At 44.6% G+C, this 17,316-nt stretch overlaps 1 long non-coding RNA gene and 1 pseudogene across 3 annotated transcripts; both read right to left on the bottom strand.

The window, feature by feature from the left end:
* Positions 1 to 315: 315 nt before the first annotated feature.
* On the bottom strand, positions 316 to 16,015 carry LOC146890208 (uncharacterized). 3 transcript variants are annotated; one of them, XR_015736032.1, is made up of 3 exons: positions 15,668 to 16,015; positions 1,648 to 1,777; positions 316 to 628 (listed from the first exon to the last, which is right to left on the bottom strand). It is a non-coding gene; the product is annotated as an uncharacterized LOC146890208 (long non-coding RNA). The 3 variants fall into 3 exon arrangements; XR_015736030.1 differs by lacking the exons at positions 316 to 628; positions 1,648 to 1,777 and adding exons at positions 7,354 to 7,633; positions 9,761 to 9,877; XR_015736031.1 differs by lacking the exons at positions 316 to 628; positions 1,648 to 1,777 and adding an exon at positions 7,354 to 7,633.
* A 1,109-nt stretch (positions 16,016 to 17,124) lies between these two features.
* On the bottom strand, positions 17,125 to 17,243 carry LOC146890209 (5S ribosomal RNA; annotated as a pseudogene).
* Positions 17,244 to 17,316: the final 73 nt, after the last annotated feature.

The following is a 17,316-nucleotide window of genomic DNA, read 5'->3' as shown; positions in this document are numbered from 1 at the left end:
ATGAAATAAAAGATAGCATCAATAAAATGTTTCCCAGTTGTGCTGGACAATCCATTGACTATATATTGTATTTGGAATAGTATGTATCTAGTTGTAATGTGTTAATGGTTTCATTCTCAGCTAGCATCTCTTGAGAGTTGACTACATGAAATATGAAATCTAGTGAGAAGCATGTGGGAAGTATCTGTCTTTCTCCAATCCCTTTCCCCATCATTGTGGTGAGATATTGTGCCCTGCTAAAGCATTTTGCACTAATGTGATGCCTAATTATGAAATCCCTCAATTCCCAAGAAAACCAACTAAGGAAGGAAACCCTTAAGTGTTTCATGAGTTTTAATTGGTCTAAATAATAAAAACCTGAAATCATAAAAGGGGGAACTGCTGAAATATCTGAGAGAGAAAAGAGCAAGCCACAACCAACTCTTATCTTGGAAAGGTTCAGCAGTCCTTTCTTTGTGTGTCTTGCTTTTCCAATTTGGACAGCATATTGCCAGCTGTTGAGGCAAGAACACTTTCTTACCCAGTGGCTAACTTTTGTCACAAAAAAAGTAAACTCCTTGTGGGGCTTCTTCAGTGTCCATTGTCTTCTTTGAAGTAGACTGGTGTGGCCAGGAGCAGATATATCTTACTGTTATAAAAAAAAGAACAAAGCTTATGTTATTAAAACAACTTAAATGCCAGATTCTGTAGATTTATGAAGTTTGTGAAGATAACCTGTGCGTCTAAAATGTATCTCTGTCTGATCTTGAAACCACATCTGATGACTACACATTTGATAGTAATGAATAACTACTAACTTGCATTCATTGTATTCTAATTAGTTGGTAATAATAGGACTAGAAATTGGCATTAATTGAGCTGTATATGTACAATATCTTGAACAAGATTAAAAATGTATATACAGTATGTTCTAACAAAAATTAATCTCAAATTTGTATCAATATACAAAGATCTATATCTATGTAAAATATTTAGACCTAGTAGTTGCTTCCATGATTTAAAAGTGGAGTCAATAATCTACCTTTTTTTATCCTATTATATCTATACCGCCCTTTTCCTTTCCAGAGTAGATTTAATCTATCCCTTTAGCCTATCATATTTTTATCTCCCATTTCTCTTTTCAAACAAGAACCCTGAATCTAAATTTTTTTGTTCAGCTTTTTTTCCTGACCATTACCAATAACAACTTGTAACCCTCCCAAACAATGGCAAGTATCCATAACCCAATTAAAACCAAACCAAAAACCAACCACCCCACGTCTTGAGAATGTAGGCATCATGTTCTTAAAGTTACTTCTTGCTGTCTGGAGGCAAGAGAGTAATTAGGGGATCCTGAAAAGAAAAATTTGGGTTAATTGTCAAGTCCTGAGAGAGGTGAAGGCCCTGCTTGCTGCTGAGCCCAAGTGAATGACAGCAGCTGGACAAGGAGGCAGGAGGCGCCATGGAGGATCTGCTGTTCCCTTTGCTCCTGGCCAAGGAGCAGGACACTCTCCAGGACCAGCACTCTCAGTGGCGGAGAAGCAGCCTCACCTCCTGCCCATCGTCTACCTGAATGGCATCATTAGGCTGCTACAGTGAGGGCACTAGTGAGGATCAGTTCCGCACAGCTCCACCCATCTACTGGCCATCTCCTCTCTTGCAGCTTACCGAGTGGGTCCAGGGTCTGGTAGTGGCTACTGCTTTACTGGAAAGGGTGACAGCTTTTCTCTTAGCCCACCATAAAAGGGACCAATGCCTGAATACCAATTCAAGCTCCCGGCATCTCTCCTGCTTGTCTCTGTGAACAATAACATAACCATAACAGAAGCACTGTTTTAGGGTCCTCAGAAAGACATCATATCCTGTGTCAGGGTGGAGGTGGGAGAACACCTGAGAAGTATTTGGCTCATCCCCCTTTCTTTTTTTTTAACTAAATATTTTTTTATTTAATTTTTTTTCTTTTTGTGTACCAACCACAGTTCCCCCTCCCTCCTCATCTCCCATTCCCATCCCACCTCTCCCCAACCTAATCCCCATCCACTCCTCAGAGAGGATAGAACCTCCCATGGGGAGTCAACAAAAGTCTGGCAAACCAAGTCGAGGCAGGACCAAGCCCCCTTTTCCGGCATCTAGGCTAATTAAAGTATCCCATTAAATGGAAATAGGCTCCAAAAAGCAACTTCATGCACCTGGGTTAAATTCTGGTCTTACTGCTAGGAGCCCCATCAAGAGACAATCAATACCCCACAACTGTCACCTACACTCAGAGCACCTAGTTTAGTTCCATACAGGTTCCCCAGCTGCCAGGCGAGAGTCCAGGAGCTGGGGTCAGGTGTGTCTGCTGGTTTTCCCATCAGGACCTTGACACTCCCGTCCCGTCCATATAATCTCTCCTCACTCTCTTCAACTGAACTCCAGTTCAGCCCAGTGCTTAGCTGTGGGTCACTGCATCTGCTTCCATCAGTTACTGGAGGAAGGTTCTCTGAGATCATCCCTTTTCTAATCTTCTCACCATTTGTTAGCCCTTTGGAAGCCAGAGGGTGAAATTAGCAAGAAGGGAAGAAAGGTGGGGGAGGGGGGCTGGAGAAAAGGCTCAGCAGTTAAGAGCACTGACTGTTCTTCCAGAGGACCTGGGTTCAATTCCCAGCACCCACATGGCCGCTCACAACTGTCTGAAAATCCAGTTCCAGGGGATCTGACACCTTTACACCAACGCACACAAAATAAAGATAAATAAATCATAGAAAATTTTTTAAAAAAGAAAGGGAGGGCAGGAAGCCTAAGTTTGAACACTACCACCCTGTTTTAGGACAACTAGTGCCTTCTCACTTTGTGGCTATTTCCTTCTTGCTTCCTGGAGCTCAGTCTCTAGCTGGCCCAGATTAGCTATGAGCTATGCACAGTACCTTCCCCATTCTCCTTTAGAAATTAATGGCCCAGACAAATTAAGGAAGTTACACTGAACCAGTGAAAATCCTAGCTGTGGTTGGTGAGGCTCAGCTGAGAGCTGATGTCCTTCCCAAGGAGAACTGGTGATCGATTACTGTGAGGGGTGCCCTTTGGAACTCTGCGTATTTGAGCTGGAAGTGACTGATCTATTAGTGTGTGTACGGGGAGGAGTACTGCTGAGAGTTTGTTCCTCATATTAGGCTTGTCCTGACTGAGCTGTGGAGAGAGAAGGCAGCCTCCTAGACAAGGAAGGAGGCATTAGGCAGAGGAAGAAGGAGGGGCCATGCATGGTGTGTGTTTTAGTGGGAACACTAAATTATAACACTTAACTGCAGTTAAAAGTATGTGAGCTATCTGTTACTCCTGCTTTTCCAGAGAGAATACTGCGGCTTGCAGTGTTTAAAATGTTCAGGAAGGATTGAATGCCGAGAGTTGTGAATTAGTGTGTATTGATATATTTAACATTTTCAGAGTCTTGAAACAGCATGTTTGTCTTGTGTAAACAGAGACTGTTCTTTTGTTCCTGGCTGCCAAGACCTGAATAAATCACACAAAAGTTATATTAATTACAATACTCTTTAGTCAATGGCTCAGGCATATTCCTAGCTAGCTCTTATATCTTAAATTAACCCATTTCTATTAATCTGTGTATCACCATGAGGCTGTGGCTTAGCAGTAGATATTGGTGTCCTTCTTCGGCAGCTACATGCCATCTCCCTGACTCTGCCTTCTTTCTTTTTGCAATTCAGTTTAGTTTTCCCACCTAGCTCTGTTCTGCCCCACCATAGGTCAAAGTCCCTTCTTTATTAACTAATGGTAATAAAATATATTCAAAGCATGCTGAGGGGAATCCCACATCAGTCTTGTGTGGGCCCTGCCTTTCTTTACAGTGGATTAATATGCATAATACAATCAATAAACACAAGCAAGTAAAAGAAAGAGAATGAGGGAGACGTAAAAACAGAAAACAAGACAGCAAAAAATAATTCCTTCAGCAACGTGAGGGCCACAGTTGAGAATTCCCATTTCTGTTGCTGAAATTTCCCTCTTATGGAGGAAGTGGTTCTGTAAGGTATCCCCGGTGGCAGCGCTCATCTCCATGGTCCATCCAACCTTCCTTTCTCAAGCCGGAGGAAACTGACACACAGAGAGGCTAAACTGCCAATCACATAACAGAGCATTTCATGGGTGTCGCTGCTGTTTCCCCCTTGGACTTCTGCCTTTTGCACTCTCTTCCTCAGAAATCCATGCTAACATGCTATCCTTGTTGATGTGGTATTGGATTTCCTGGGCACAGCCTGAGGTCCTTCTTGCTTAGCCCTTTGAAGTTGCTCAGAGGGGGCTGTTACATGTCCTACCTAGGTGGATAAAAACACCATCAGAGTAACTTTTTCCTTCTAACTACTTTTATTGATTTGAGAAGTGGGAAGTTTGTTAAATCTCTGTTCCCAGAAGTCTTTCTGAGGAAGCTCAGAAGTTAGAGGGCAATCAAGAAGTCCTTACAGGGATGTGTGTACATCAGCCCTAGGATTATTATCTGGACTAGAGAAAGAAACAAACAGACTGTCAATTCATATGTCTGCCCACTACACCTGCCAGGTAAAGTGCTTTTCTAGTTTCACCTTTCAGGTGCTTCTCCTGACCTCTAAGGAGATGTGCGTCATAAGGTTGAGATTCATCTTCACGGCTGTGATTTGAGATCCATCTCCCCATATTTCAAAATTTTAATGATCAGGAAAGCCATAGAAAAATACCTTCCAATGAAATCAAACTTTCATTTAGTATCTAGAAAGAATTATAATAGTACTTGTTATGGCAAGACAGTATCTGGAGCTATTTCTGGACAGGGTGACGTAGTGTGTGTCAATGGGTGTCAATTTGTCTTGTAATATGGAGAAACACGGTGTGCGGTCAGGGCAAGCAGGAGCACTTGGGGTACTGATATGCTGTGGTTAACATACTATTTACTTTCACACTTTCCTGAATTGTGGCAACCCCAGAGTCCCAAAGTGATGTCTTAGGATCTTCATTACATTGAGTTCACATGTTCTACAACTTAGGGAAGAACTGATTTTAGCCCAGAGTCCCAGGTTATAGTCAATCTTGGGGAAGTGAAAGCAGAAACGTCACCAGCAAGTCACATCGCATCCACAGTCAGGAGCAGAGACTGAATGACCCAGGCTGCCTGCCTGCTCTGCTCATTCTCCAGGTTCCTTCACTATTACACAGCTCAGTCCCAGTCAATGAAATGATTCTGCCCATCTCAATGAACAATCTATAAAACCTACAGACATGGCCAGAGTAAACCTGATCAAAATAACTCCTCATTGTGAGTCCTTCTTCCCAGGTGGTTCTAGTTTTGTCAGTCTGATAACAAAGTCTAACATGCACACTGCCCCAGCATAATTTCCAGGCTTAGAATAGCTTTGTGCTTGGACTCTATAGTCTCCAATGGGACTGTAGGCTAGATGCTCTTATACATGGAAGGACTTGCAATGAAATCTCCTGAATGTCTTCTTCCCATAAGGAAACTCATGTTATGAATGTCAGGGTCCAGTACACAGTAAGAATAGGTCACTTTGAACTACTTCATACAGTGGACATCACCCCAGTACACATGCACTGACCTCAGAGAATTTAGTCATGCTTTGCGACCCTCTGACCATCTCACTCTCCTTTTCTTACTTATTCTAAGCTGTGTTGGCCTTTCCCTGGGATACAACCAAGGCCTGGCTGTTTCCATCTTAAACCCAGCAGAATTCATATATTTCATTTTAAGTGGCAATACACAGAAGTCTGTCCCCAACATTTTTGAGGGACTTTTTATTTGGTGCATTATATCCTGTTCTGTGCCTCTTCCTCTAGGACACAGTTGGACCCAGGACCTGCAGTGGATAGAGCATTGGGGAGCTAGGCACTGAAATGGACTCGATGATGTTCTAATTTCCAGGAATGGCATACATATCTCCCTGGTGTGTCTCTCATAAAAGACTTCACATACACTTCCAAGGCCATCACGCAGCTGCTCTCTGGGTTGTGTCTAAAGGACCAGTGATTCTTGTGCTCATTAATGCCTATGATTGGTAAACTCTGCAATGTGTGGTGTTCAGAGGGTAGGTTTGCTGTGTTAATCAGTGTTTGGATTTTTAGAAAGTTGCTAAAGTCAAAACTTGATATAGTAAAAATGAAACATGTAGTTCTTTTGTGGTCACCAATAACATGAAAGAGAAAATATTAAAGGAGCTAGCAATATTGAGCAGTAACTCCTCAGTAGACAGTTTATCACTTTGGTGTCACTATCCCTTGTCCAAAATGCCCTGACTCATATTTCTCCTATTAAGTTTATAGCCATTCTCTGCAATTCTGTAGTGATTCATTTAGATTTTCAAGAGATCTGAGATTAGGAGAACTAGAGAACATCATATTGTTTTGGGGGTCAAAATCAGTTTTCCTTTCTCTAAGTCTTGTGAAAGAAAGAACATTAAAGGAAAAATAGCTCCTCCTAGCTGAAGACCAGCAACTGTGAACATGTAGAGTGCTTAGAAGCCTACTTGCTTCCTCCAGGTTGGTCAGATTAGCCCAAAAGACCTGGGTAAAGAGGCCATTGTTACTGTGAAGATGGAACATGATAGAGGTCATGAGAGGTCAGGGGTATAGCTGAAGATGCACAGAGGGAAGTCAAATGCACAAGGAGTGGGTTCCTTTGGGAACAGAACGTCAACAAATGTTTTTCACATCCAGAGATGAGGAAGGGTGCCCTCTGTCAGGAAATTTTTTTGTAAAGTTTTCTCACTGACGGAATGGATGTCTGGGGTCTCCTGAAACTACCTAGCCTCAGTGAGAGCTTTGAAAGACCTGTTACAGGCTTCACTGAGTATGATCTAGTAAAGTACTCATGACTGCTAGTTGACCTAACAATGCAGTGTACTGTATTTGGTCCTGGTCTTTTCCTTGTGTGCTCCCTGTTTCTCCTTCTTGCATCAATCCTGTTATCTGAGTATATCTAGAGAGGGATGGCAATGCTGAACGTGTCCACCTGGGGAATGGCAAAATGAAAAAACTCTCCTAGGGGATGTAAAGAGTCTCTTTTGATACTAAGAACTGAGTTTCCTTTCAAGAGCATTGAGAAAGTGACAGGGCCTTGACTGTGGATCAGACTGCAGCCACGGTCACATGACTTATGGAGAGTGCCTGTGCTGGCCTTGGATGGCAGGGAAACAAGAGTGGAAGTTAGTGCTTTGTTCTTTTGATCTTAAGACTACCGATCAAAATTGTGGGCCTACCCAGGAGACCAAAGTTCTGCTCTGGTACCCAGGTACGATACCTTACAACTCCAATTCCAGGGTATCCAACATCCTCTTTTGGTTTCACGTGTATCCCATACAGGTGACATACACTCATGTAGGCAAACAAACATACACAGGAACAGGAATAAAATCTATATTGTGGTGTAGAGAACTTGGCATAAACGTAACTAGAATGAATTCTTTAAAAGTCACAAGGAAGCAAAGGAAGAAAGCCATTGTCGCCGAAGTCTGCAGATAGCCACAGCTGCTCCGGGAGCCTTGCAGCTGAAGGCCGAGACAGTGAGGTTCTCCAGCTGTACATCCATGCTGCCCAGACGACCACCATCAGTGAGATCCAGGACACCATGCTCAGTAACAGCTTGAACATTGACAGGAGGCACGTGATTCTGCTCTCCGACCTAATGACATATGAGATATGATGGAGGGAAAGCTCCAGGTTGGCAAACAGAGATGGGAGTTTCTATCCACGTAAAGTGCATTGCTGTGAGGACTGATCTGGACAGAACGTAAGGTGTGACCAATAAGAGACCTGGGTGTTGTAATGTGGCCAGGTGTTCTAGTAAATTCCCAGAGTGAGAATTGAAAATCAAGCAGTTGTTAGAGGACAAAAACTAGAAAACGGCTTTTGTCCACATCCTGAATCTTATCCTAAGGGAAACCTGGGCTTTGGCAAAACCAAGATGCCATGGTGACCCGGGGTCTGGATTTCCTAACCCATTCCCTATGCTACTTTCACAGTAACAGTTTCCAGAGAGTAGGGCTGGGGGTGTAGCTCAGTGGTAGAGTGCTTGCCTAATGTGCATGGGGCCTGAGTTTGATATCCATCAACACACACACACACACACACACACATACACACACACACACACACACACACACACACACACACACACACTGCTGTGGGGGTTTGATTCCCCACCGTACAACATTGCACTGGATTTTTTTTTCACCCTTGCTTTGTAGTAAGATGTTGCTTGCTTGTTCCCGGCTACCCGGCAGCTCAGACCCAAAATAGCCACACAAGAAACTGTACTATTTAAAACACTGTTAGGCCTATTAGCTCTAGTTTCTCATTGGCTAGCTCTTACATATTAATTTAACCCATCTCCATTAATTGGTGTATCACCACGAGGCTGTGGCTTATCAGGTAAAGTTCTAGCATCTGTCTCTGGCAGGGCTACATGGCTTCTCTCTGCCTCTACCGTCTTTCTCCCATATTCTGTCCGATGAAGGCTGAAGATAGTTTCTTTATTAACCAATGGTATTCACAGCCATACAGAGGAGAATCCCACATCATTGGCTGATCAACTTATAGTATAGCAAAGGTAGAACAATGTTGTGATAAAGATCCCTGAAGTCTGGACTCACTCCTAGGACCAAAACATACACTAGACCATGTAGGAACCAGGAGGACAGGTTTGGAATATCTCTTTCTGGACTGAATTTTTTTATAATGCACATACCATTTCACTGTATCTGTCATACAGTTTCTATTTCTATTTGTTTATGTGTGTGCATGTGGGTGCCCCTCCATGTGTGTTGAGGTCTGAGGTCAACCTCATGAGCCCTGACTGTATTTTAAAAAATGTTTTTTTGACATATTAATCATGCATAACATGGTTTTATTGCGATGCATATATATATACATCTATCTATCTATCTATCTATCTATCTATCTATCTATCTATCTATGTATGTGTGTGTGTGTACGCACATACATACATAATGTGTTTTGGTCATATCACCCCCTATTGCCTTCTCTTGTCCACTTTACATCTACTCATTCCCTTCCTCTTCCCAACTAGTCCTTCTCTATTTCTTTCTGGTTTTTTGGTTTTTGTATAACTTAAAGAATGTTTAACATATCAGGACTGAGGGAGGTTATTCTCAGACACCTTATCAGCGCTTACACCAGTGAAGAAATTGTCCTTTCCTGCCCACATCAACCACTAACTGGCTATACATATTGGGGAGGGTGAGCTTCATCACACTAAGGTGTTGACAGAACTGGTTTGTGCATGATTAGCACAAGGTTTCCTTGGCTAGAAGAACCTAATTGTTTCTAGTTTTAGCTCCTTGAGAATAAAAAAGAAGTTCTCCAAGTTCCTTGTGGCACAGCATCTGATACAACTGGAAGGCTCCATGTCCTTGATAGGTCCAGCGTGTCATTGGCTATGAGGCTGCACTGATAACCATCCATCTTGCCAGATGGCAAGATGGTGTTGAATTATCTTCTGGTGTTGAAATATCTGCTACTTTTGTTTGAGACCCTTCTGACCATCTTCTCTGACACAGGGTTTAGTCCTGGTTATTACCAAGTTCAGCTGGCCAAGATGGAGGGTATATTGATGAACAGTGTTTCTCCTTTGAAAAGACAGCTGACCATCTCTTTGATGCTGCCTACTTTGGGCAGAAAGACTCCTTTTGTGGTAGTTTTGCAGTGTCAAAGGCTTATTGATTACAGAAGCAATGGACTGTTTGTCCCTAGGTCCCAGCTAATGTACCAGCCATCAATATCTATTTACATACTTGTCTGTGTTTGCTGCTGACCCATTATGTACATCACACTGACTAAAACGTTGTTTCTGAGATCTCCATGCTTCACACTGTTAGGGATTAGAACTCCTGAGATGTGGCTGTACCTGCAGAACAACCACGTGTGATAAGACATTTAGTAATTATACACCCGACAAGGGGGATTGCTTAATAAACACTCATCACAACATTTAAAATTCAAAGAAAAAACTAATGAAATTTAAAGCTAAATTTCTTTACATTTTTTGAATGAAATGAAGATGTGACAAGTTAGTTTCCACGTGGAACATCGGTTGTTGCCAAAGTCATGATTGCTTTTTACTCAATTAAATCATGTTTGCAGAAATGGAGAAAAAGAGCTTGATCTTTAAAAGCTATGAGCTTTGAGTTGATACAGTGGTATTAGACACTGGAAACAGCAGAGTGAACATCTACAGCCACCTGTAAACCAATGAGGATTCCACGTGGGTTTCCTTGGCTCCTGAGGGGCTGGCAGCTGGTACCAGCACTACTCACTGGAGTCTGTTTGAGAGGTCAGCGCTGCAAGGTTATGACTGAACAATTAGCTTCTGCGAAAAACCTACAGCCACAAATAATATTTTTAAACAACATGAGACAACACAATTTAGCACAAGAGATGGAATTTGCTAAGACCCTCACGGGAGAACACTTCATGTGGAAGGAAGTCAGAAAAGATTAATTAGGAGGCTCTACCTGTCCCTCTAGAGCTGTGGTTCTCAGCCTTCCTAATGCTGTGACCCTTCAGTACAGTTCTTCAGGCTGTGGTGGCCCCCAACTCTAAAATCATTTTAGTTGCTACTTCATAACTGTATTTTGATAGTTATAAATCATTATGTAAATTTCTGATACACAACTCCTGTGATAGGGTTACATGACCCCAAAGGGATCAGAAGCCATAGGGTGTGAACTGCTGCAGTCTACACCAAGATCCTTCCCCTCTAGAACATGCTCCTGGACTCAGCTGAACTCAGGCACTCAAAACCTTTATATATGCATTTTTATCCAGGGGTCATAGCCGATATCCTCAGCTGACACGTTCTTGGAAGCTTTATAAATTCATTAATTCTTGAATTTAATATTAAACTATCTTGCTCAAAATATTCCGCCGACCTTCATACCTACCCCTCATTGTTTCTTAGTTGCCTTCAGGTTTTCATTATCCCACTGAGAGCACTGATGTAGCTAAATAGTACCCAGCCAGTTCAGTCTGCTTGAATGCACTGTCCTGGTTTTAAAAACCTTATGTAAGTGAAAAGTACAGAACTGCCTGTCCTTTGAAAAATTCTTCCAATCAATGAGTTAATGTTTTAAAAATAAATAAATATTTTTTTTCTGATACTCTTGGAGCCTGATCTGGTTCTGTACACACACACACACACACACACACACACACACACTCATCTGTATGTATATACATGACACAGCTTGCTAAGTCAGTTATTGTGTAAATGGCTAAGACTGCCTGAAATTCAATAAAAATGATGCACAGCATCCCAGACTTATGGGACATAATGAGAGCTCACTAAGAGGAAAGTTCATAGTGCTAAGTGCCTTTAGGAAAAGTGTGGAGAGATCCCACATGGATGACTTAGCAGCACACCTGAAAGCTCTAGAACAAAAAGAAGCAGGCACTCCTAAGAGGAGTAGATGGCAGGAAATAACCAAATTGAGGAATGAAATCAACAAAGTAGAAAGAAAGAAAACAATCCAAAGAAGTAATAAAACAAAGAATTGGTTCTTTGAGAAAAATCAACAAAATAGATAAACCCTTATCCAAACTAACTAAAAGTTGGAGAGACAATACACAAATCAACAAAATCGAAAACAAAAAGGGGGTACTTAACAACAAACTCTGAGGAAATTCTGAGAATAATAGCAGATTTGTGTCTCAACTCTATAACAATTCCTATTATAAAAAAATTGGTATTTAATTGTTCTTATCCATATAGCAAGTAAATGGACTTTAGAAAAGCCCTCTGAAGGTGATTGCTTTCACTAGATTCCATGTTCTTTCTGCCCTTCATTTTCTATTGCTACCTGTAGTTTAGACAAGAGGGCTGGAGCTCTTGAACCCATCTGACAAATGAGAGATCAGTAAAAATTAAAATCAGAAATACAGATCAGAAAAAGAAGTGGGTTAACAGAACCTAAAGTGTAAATACATGCTCTTTCAGACCAATACAACACTGACTGGGAGAGTCCTTTCTGAGTGTATAATCCTTTAACCACTGATTCCATCCTCATTCATCTAGCGCTATATTCTTTTGAGGTTCCAACCTTGTCCGCAGAAAGAAAAATTTAGATTATTTTCATATTTAGGTCTCCATGATTATAACTCCCATGAATATGATAATAATAATACTTCTTAATACTAATTTTATTTTTACAGAAAATATACTGAGAAAGCTGCTGGTATCTATGGTGATTCTGTCATTATTTGAGAATCTGTGTATTGTAGACACACATAACACATGAATAGAAAGAGAATGTCTGGAAAACATTCTTTTCTCTTTCTTGCCATAATAAGGTTGTTTGGATGTAGGTAATATGTCCACATGCATCAGACTACATACACTAAATAAGTGTGATTTTATATCAACTATCATAATTCAACATCTTCAAATAATTTTGGTTGGTATCTGTGGAAAACCCCAACCTACCGCTATCAGAAATTATTTTGCATGCCGCTACACAATCCCACGTCACATCCATATCCATTGTGAAATTCTGGAGCATCTTTTACTTTCACTCTTTCTGCTTTCTCAATTAAATTATACTTAGTAGGATACCTTTTCTGTGAACACAGCAATGCATTCTTTGTCACTAAATTACTGCAGTCCTCTTCCTATGTGTTGTACATCATTTCAAATCACTTTCAGTTTCACACATTTACTGTAGTTTGCTAGACAAAGATAATAAAGAATAGTATCTTTTATCCTTTTATACTTTTGCAAACAACACAATTAAAATTATATATTTTCAACTGCAACAAAAAGATGTTGGGTATGTTTAATTTACAGCATAAATTCAATATAATCCAAAGGAAATTCCCAACAAATTATAACAGGAAAACTAATTCCAAAGCTATGCACCATATGGAAAGACAGAATTCTCAATAGAATTAAGGAAAACTAGTACAGACATCGACATAATGTGTCTTTTGTACTTAACACTAACCTACATTGAAGAACGAGTATGATATTTGTGAAAGAATAAGGGAATAGTGAGAAAAGGCCAAGAACAAAAGCACAAAACTAATAGTCAGACCTTCATCAAAAGACATAAGGAAACTCAACCGGGAAAAATGTGAGCTTCACCTATGTTACTTATAAATGTACATGTGCAGACTAACAACACAGATTTCACAACTCCCATAGAGATAACTCAAGGTCACCCCGACACTGCTGTATTTATCATCCTCCAGCTACTGGTGATCTTTCTTCCAAACAGAGGCCCCACGCTCTAGAGCTCTCTGGAAATGGAGGTGATCAGAAAGATTGGCTACGTATATGCACCTCGTCATTCTCCCTGTGGTTTCGGGCGAAAGCACTCTGACTGATGCCCACACACAAACACTGCTGCAGAATAATGCCTGCTTCCTGCCACATGGATTACGGCAGAAGATGTGAATTCTGCCCTATCCACCTGCCCAATGCCACGAACACCCGAGGAACCTCTGCAGCTCAGAAATTCCTTGTGTTCTCAGGACTCGAATTTCCCTGAATCATGCTAATGTGGATGGTGGTAGAGAAAAGTTAAAAGCATTCCAATCAAGTATTTCTGAAGGATGATGCCCATTACCTTACTTCTAGTAGTTTCTAAACTATTAATTAAAGTAATCACATAAAATTGAATGTAATGGAAGGGAATGGAATGCTGACCTTCAGTTTTTCTAGTCTGTACCATGGTACCATGCCTGTACCACATCTACCAAACCCAGGACTGCAGAGTCACCCATTCCTTGGTAACATACAACTCGGGGAGGCTTAGAGGAGAAGGGCCACTGCCTAGATCAACCCACGGGACAACAGAACCAGTGTTTTTCATGGTCCATTCACTTCCCAGCAGATCTGACAGCTCAGCCAACTTACTTCTCCCATGCAGAAGGCAATGCGTCCCGTTCACAATGGCATGGCTTCTGGTCTACCTCATGACTCACTATAGCTGCATCAGAGGAGAACCCTGGGAAAACATACTGTCTACCTCCCACTAGTGCTCCTGAATGCTAGGCTTGCCCAGAATCTCTCAGCTAGTATTACCTGGCTGGGCCTCAGGACACAAGCAGCTCCCTTTTGCAAAAGCGGAGAGCAAATGACCAAGGCTGCACAGGCCTTCCTAGGTCTGCCCTTCCACCCCAGGAACATCCAGGGCTGTAGTCTGGGAAATTTGTACTTTAGTAGAAAGTCTTTCAATCTCTCAGAGCACTTCTTGTTCCTCTTCTAAGTCACTGTGTCCCATGTGCGTGTATTCCATAACACAGTCACTGACCAGTGCAGCCAACCCTTCCCTTCATAGCCGGGAAGTCCTGCAGCCAAATATAGGCCACATGCAAACAGTAACTGTTGCTAAAGCAAAAAGAGGCCATGAAATAGAAAACAACAAAGAGTCTCTGGAAGGGCTTAGAGGCAGGGAATAGATCATGGAAATGTGATTATTATCCCCACCATATTTTTAAAAAGTTAAAACAGGTTTTATGGCCACGTGATGCAGAGACTAGGAATTTGTGTTAGAGCACATCAAACATTCGCCGCACATTTTCTCTCATGTTGTCCATCTTCAGCCTTCTTTCCGTTAGGCCCACACCATTCATCCAGTTCTACTTTTGTCAAACTAGTAAAACTACTGTAATTTGGGTTCATGACAAGTTCAGGTTTTTTTTTTTTTTTATCCAGAGTCTTGATTTCCTGATCTGTGGTTGCGAGAAATGGCCAGTCAGGACATTTATGAATCATCTCAAATCGATTTCCTCACTACTTATTTCTAATGTGAGCTGCGGTCAAAAGAGGAAAGTTTTCCTACTCCTTGTCCAGGCTTCTCTGTGCTGGGACTACACCTGCTTTAAAGTCGGTCAGTTAACTCAGCTCTTACACAGGTGGCCATAGACGGAGGCGGGATGTCGCTGTGGCGCCACAAGAGCCTGCTGCAGCACTGGCCTGCGCTCCTGCACGCCAGCCCGCCCGTCCCCACGCCCCCACGCCCTCCGGAGTCCGACACCGAGTCCGGACGGACGGACGGACAGACGGACGAGCCCCTCCAACCCGCCCGCCAGCCAGCCAGCCAACCAGCCTGCCAGCTAGGCCCTCCTTCCTCAGCCCTCTGCCCCGGCCCGGAGCCAGGCTCCGGAGCCGGGAGCAGTCGCCAGCACTACCCACCGACCTTGTCTCCTTTGTCTCCCGTTTCTCATCGGGCACCCTCACCGCGCCCCAACCGTGTCCCTGGCAGGTTAGCTGGCCGCAAGCTGGCCCGCCCTCGGCCTCCCTCGGTGGGGAATCCACGGGTGCCGGCTTTGACAGGGCCTCAGGGCCTCCCGGGGCAAGGGTCGGCTTTGGACCCCGACTCTCCCTCCACCTGGGAACTGTTGCCAGGTAGCCAACCAGCTCCTTGCCTTTGGACAGGTGAGAAGTGCCCTGCTTTGTCTTCCCGCAGGCCACTTGTATGCCCCTCTGGAGGAGGCGTGGGGGTTGCGTGGGGAGATGGGCGCCCGGGTTGAGGGTAGGGGTGATGGTGGGTGTGGGGTGGGGCTGGGGTGGGGTGGCATGGGTTGGTGGCATGAGGAGTTCGCCGGGGAAAGCGCCCAGAGAGGCTCAGGCAAAGCGGTCGGATCGCTTGGGTCGTCCTTCCAGACAGGGGTAGACACTGTCTTGCTGGTGCCCTACCTATGGTAAGGTGGTGCCTCGACGGGTCTGGTAGTGGCAAGGCGCTGGTCTCTCATCATCGGGGAACGGGGAACTGTAGTTTCCTTCTCCTCCTCCTCCTCCTTCTCCTAGACCTCCGCCTTCCTTCTCCTCCTCCTCGACCTTCCCCTTCCTTCTCCTCCTGCTCCTCTTCCTCCTCTCCACAGCGTATCCCCCTCCTTCTGGAGAATCTAGAAATCCCAAAGACTGGGATTGGGTTAGAGAGACTATGTGCCTGGGCGCCTGTGTGCTTTCTCGTGCTCAGGAGAAACCTTGGTTCTCTCTTTGGAACTTGGAATGCCAGCTCCCAAGATTCCAGTTCTGCCCCATGCCCACCCCCACCCCCACCCCCAGTCCCAGCCCTATCCCCTATCACCAGCCAGCGGGGCCATCCAGTCCCCCATTGAAGATGCCTCCCTGTGAAGCGGGCCGCCCGCCCTTCTGCCGGTGGAGGAGAAGAGAGAAAGGCAGGCTATCCAGCGTGGAATATGCTCCTGGGCCGACCGGTGGGGCCCAGGGAACTTGGAACTTGTTCTCTGCTCGTGGACGGTGCCCGCAGGGGCAGGCACAGTCGCGCACACGCACACTCGCGCACGCGTGTACGCACGCAAGCGATCGGAGCCTGCAGACGGACACACATTCACACAAGCATGCACGCACAGCAAGCGAACGAACACACACACGCACGCACACACACACATCATGCAAGGATGCACACACTCCCCAACAGACAGATACAAAAGCAGGCAAAACCCCAGACACAAATACGAACAAGCATGCACGCACAACACACAGACAAACACACACAAAGGCGCCTAATGTGGTCTACACGGACACACGTGCACCCACATGGGGCTACTCGCACAAGCACGCACATTGCAAATTACAGACAGGCAAGCAGGCACACAGGCACGCAGGTGGGCGTACACCCCATCCCCAGGGGAGTGGGTGGGTGGAGCCTGCTTGGTCTTCCACCCGGTGGTTTGCGTGGAGGGGGCGTGGCGATCTGTTTCTGAATCCATACACAGTGCTGTGCTGTGCGGGGCTGCTATCCCAGGCTCCTACCTGCCGGCCTGGCCTGGCCGTGCTACTGAGGAGCTGGGGAGCCAAGGGGGATGGTGGCTGGCCCAGGATCTCACTCGAACAGGGTTCAAGGCTAGCCTGGGCTGCACGCCACTCGAAACAGCCTCTCCCGTGCGAGTCTTAGCTTCCTTCAGGGGTCCTGGCATTCCTTCCCCACTCGGGTGTTTCCCCTCGTGCCTGAGGGCGCTGACCGGTGGGTGGATTGGAACCTTGTGAGAGGTGGGCCCTCTTTCCGGGGTGCGGATTGTCCTGGTGTTGTCCTGGTCCGGGCTGGCCCTCGGCCCGCGCGCGGCCCGCGGTCGCGAAGGCCAAAGGGGCCAAAAGGGGAGAAGAAAAAAGAGAAAAGAAAAAAAAAAAGCCTACAGCACCCGGTATTTCCAGGCGGTCTCCCATCCAAGTACTAACCAGGCCCGACCCTGCTTAGCCTCCCAGATCAGACGAGATCGGTAGCGTTCAGGGTGGTATGGCCATAGAGGGAGGCGGCTTGTCGCTGTGGCGCCACAATAGCCTGCCGCCGCACTGGCCTGCGCTCCTGCACGCCAGCCCGC

Source organism: Myodes glareolus, chromosome 22 (assembly GCF_982192425.1).
Source record: "Myodes glareolus chromosome 22, mMyoGla1.1, whole genome shotgun sequence".
NCBI lineage: Eukaryota > Metazoa > Chordata > Mammalia > Rodentia > Cricetidae > Myodes > Myodes glareolus.
The sequence above is the reverse complement of the archived record's forward strand: the minus strand, read 5'-3'. Positions and strand labels throughout refer to the sequence as shown.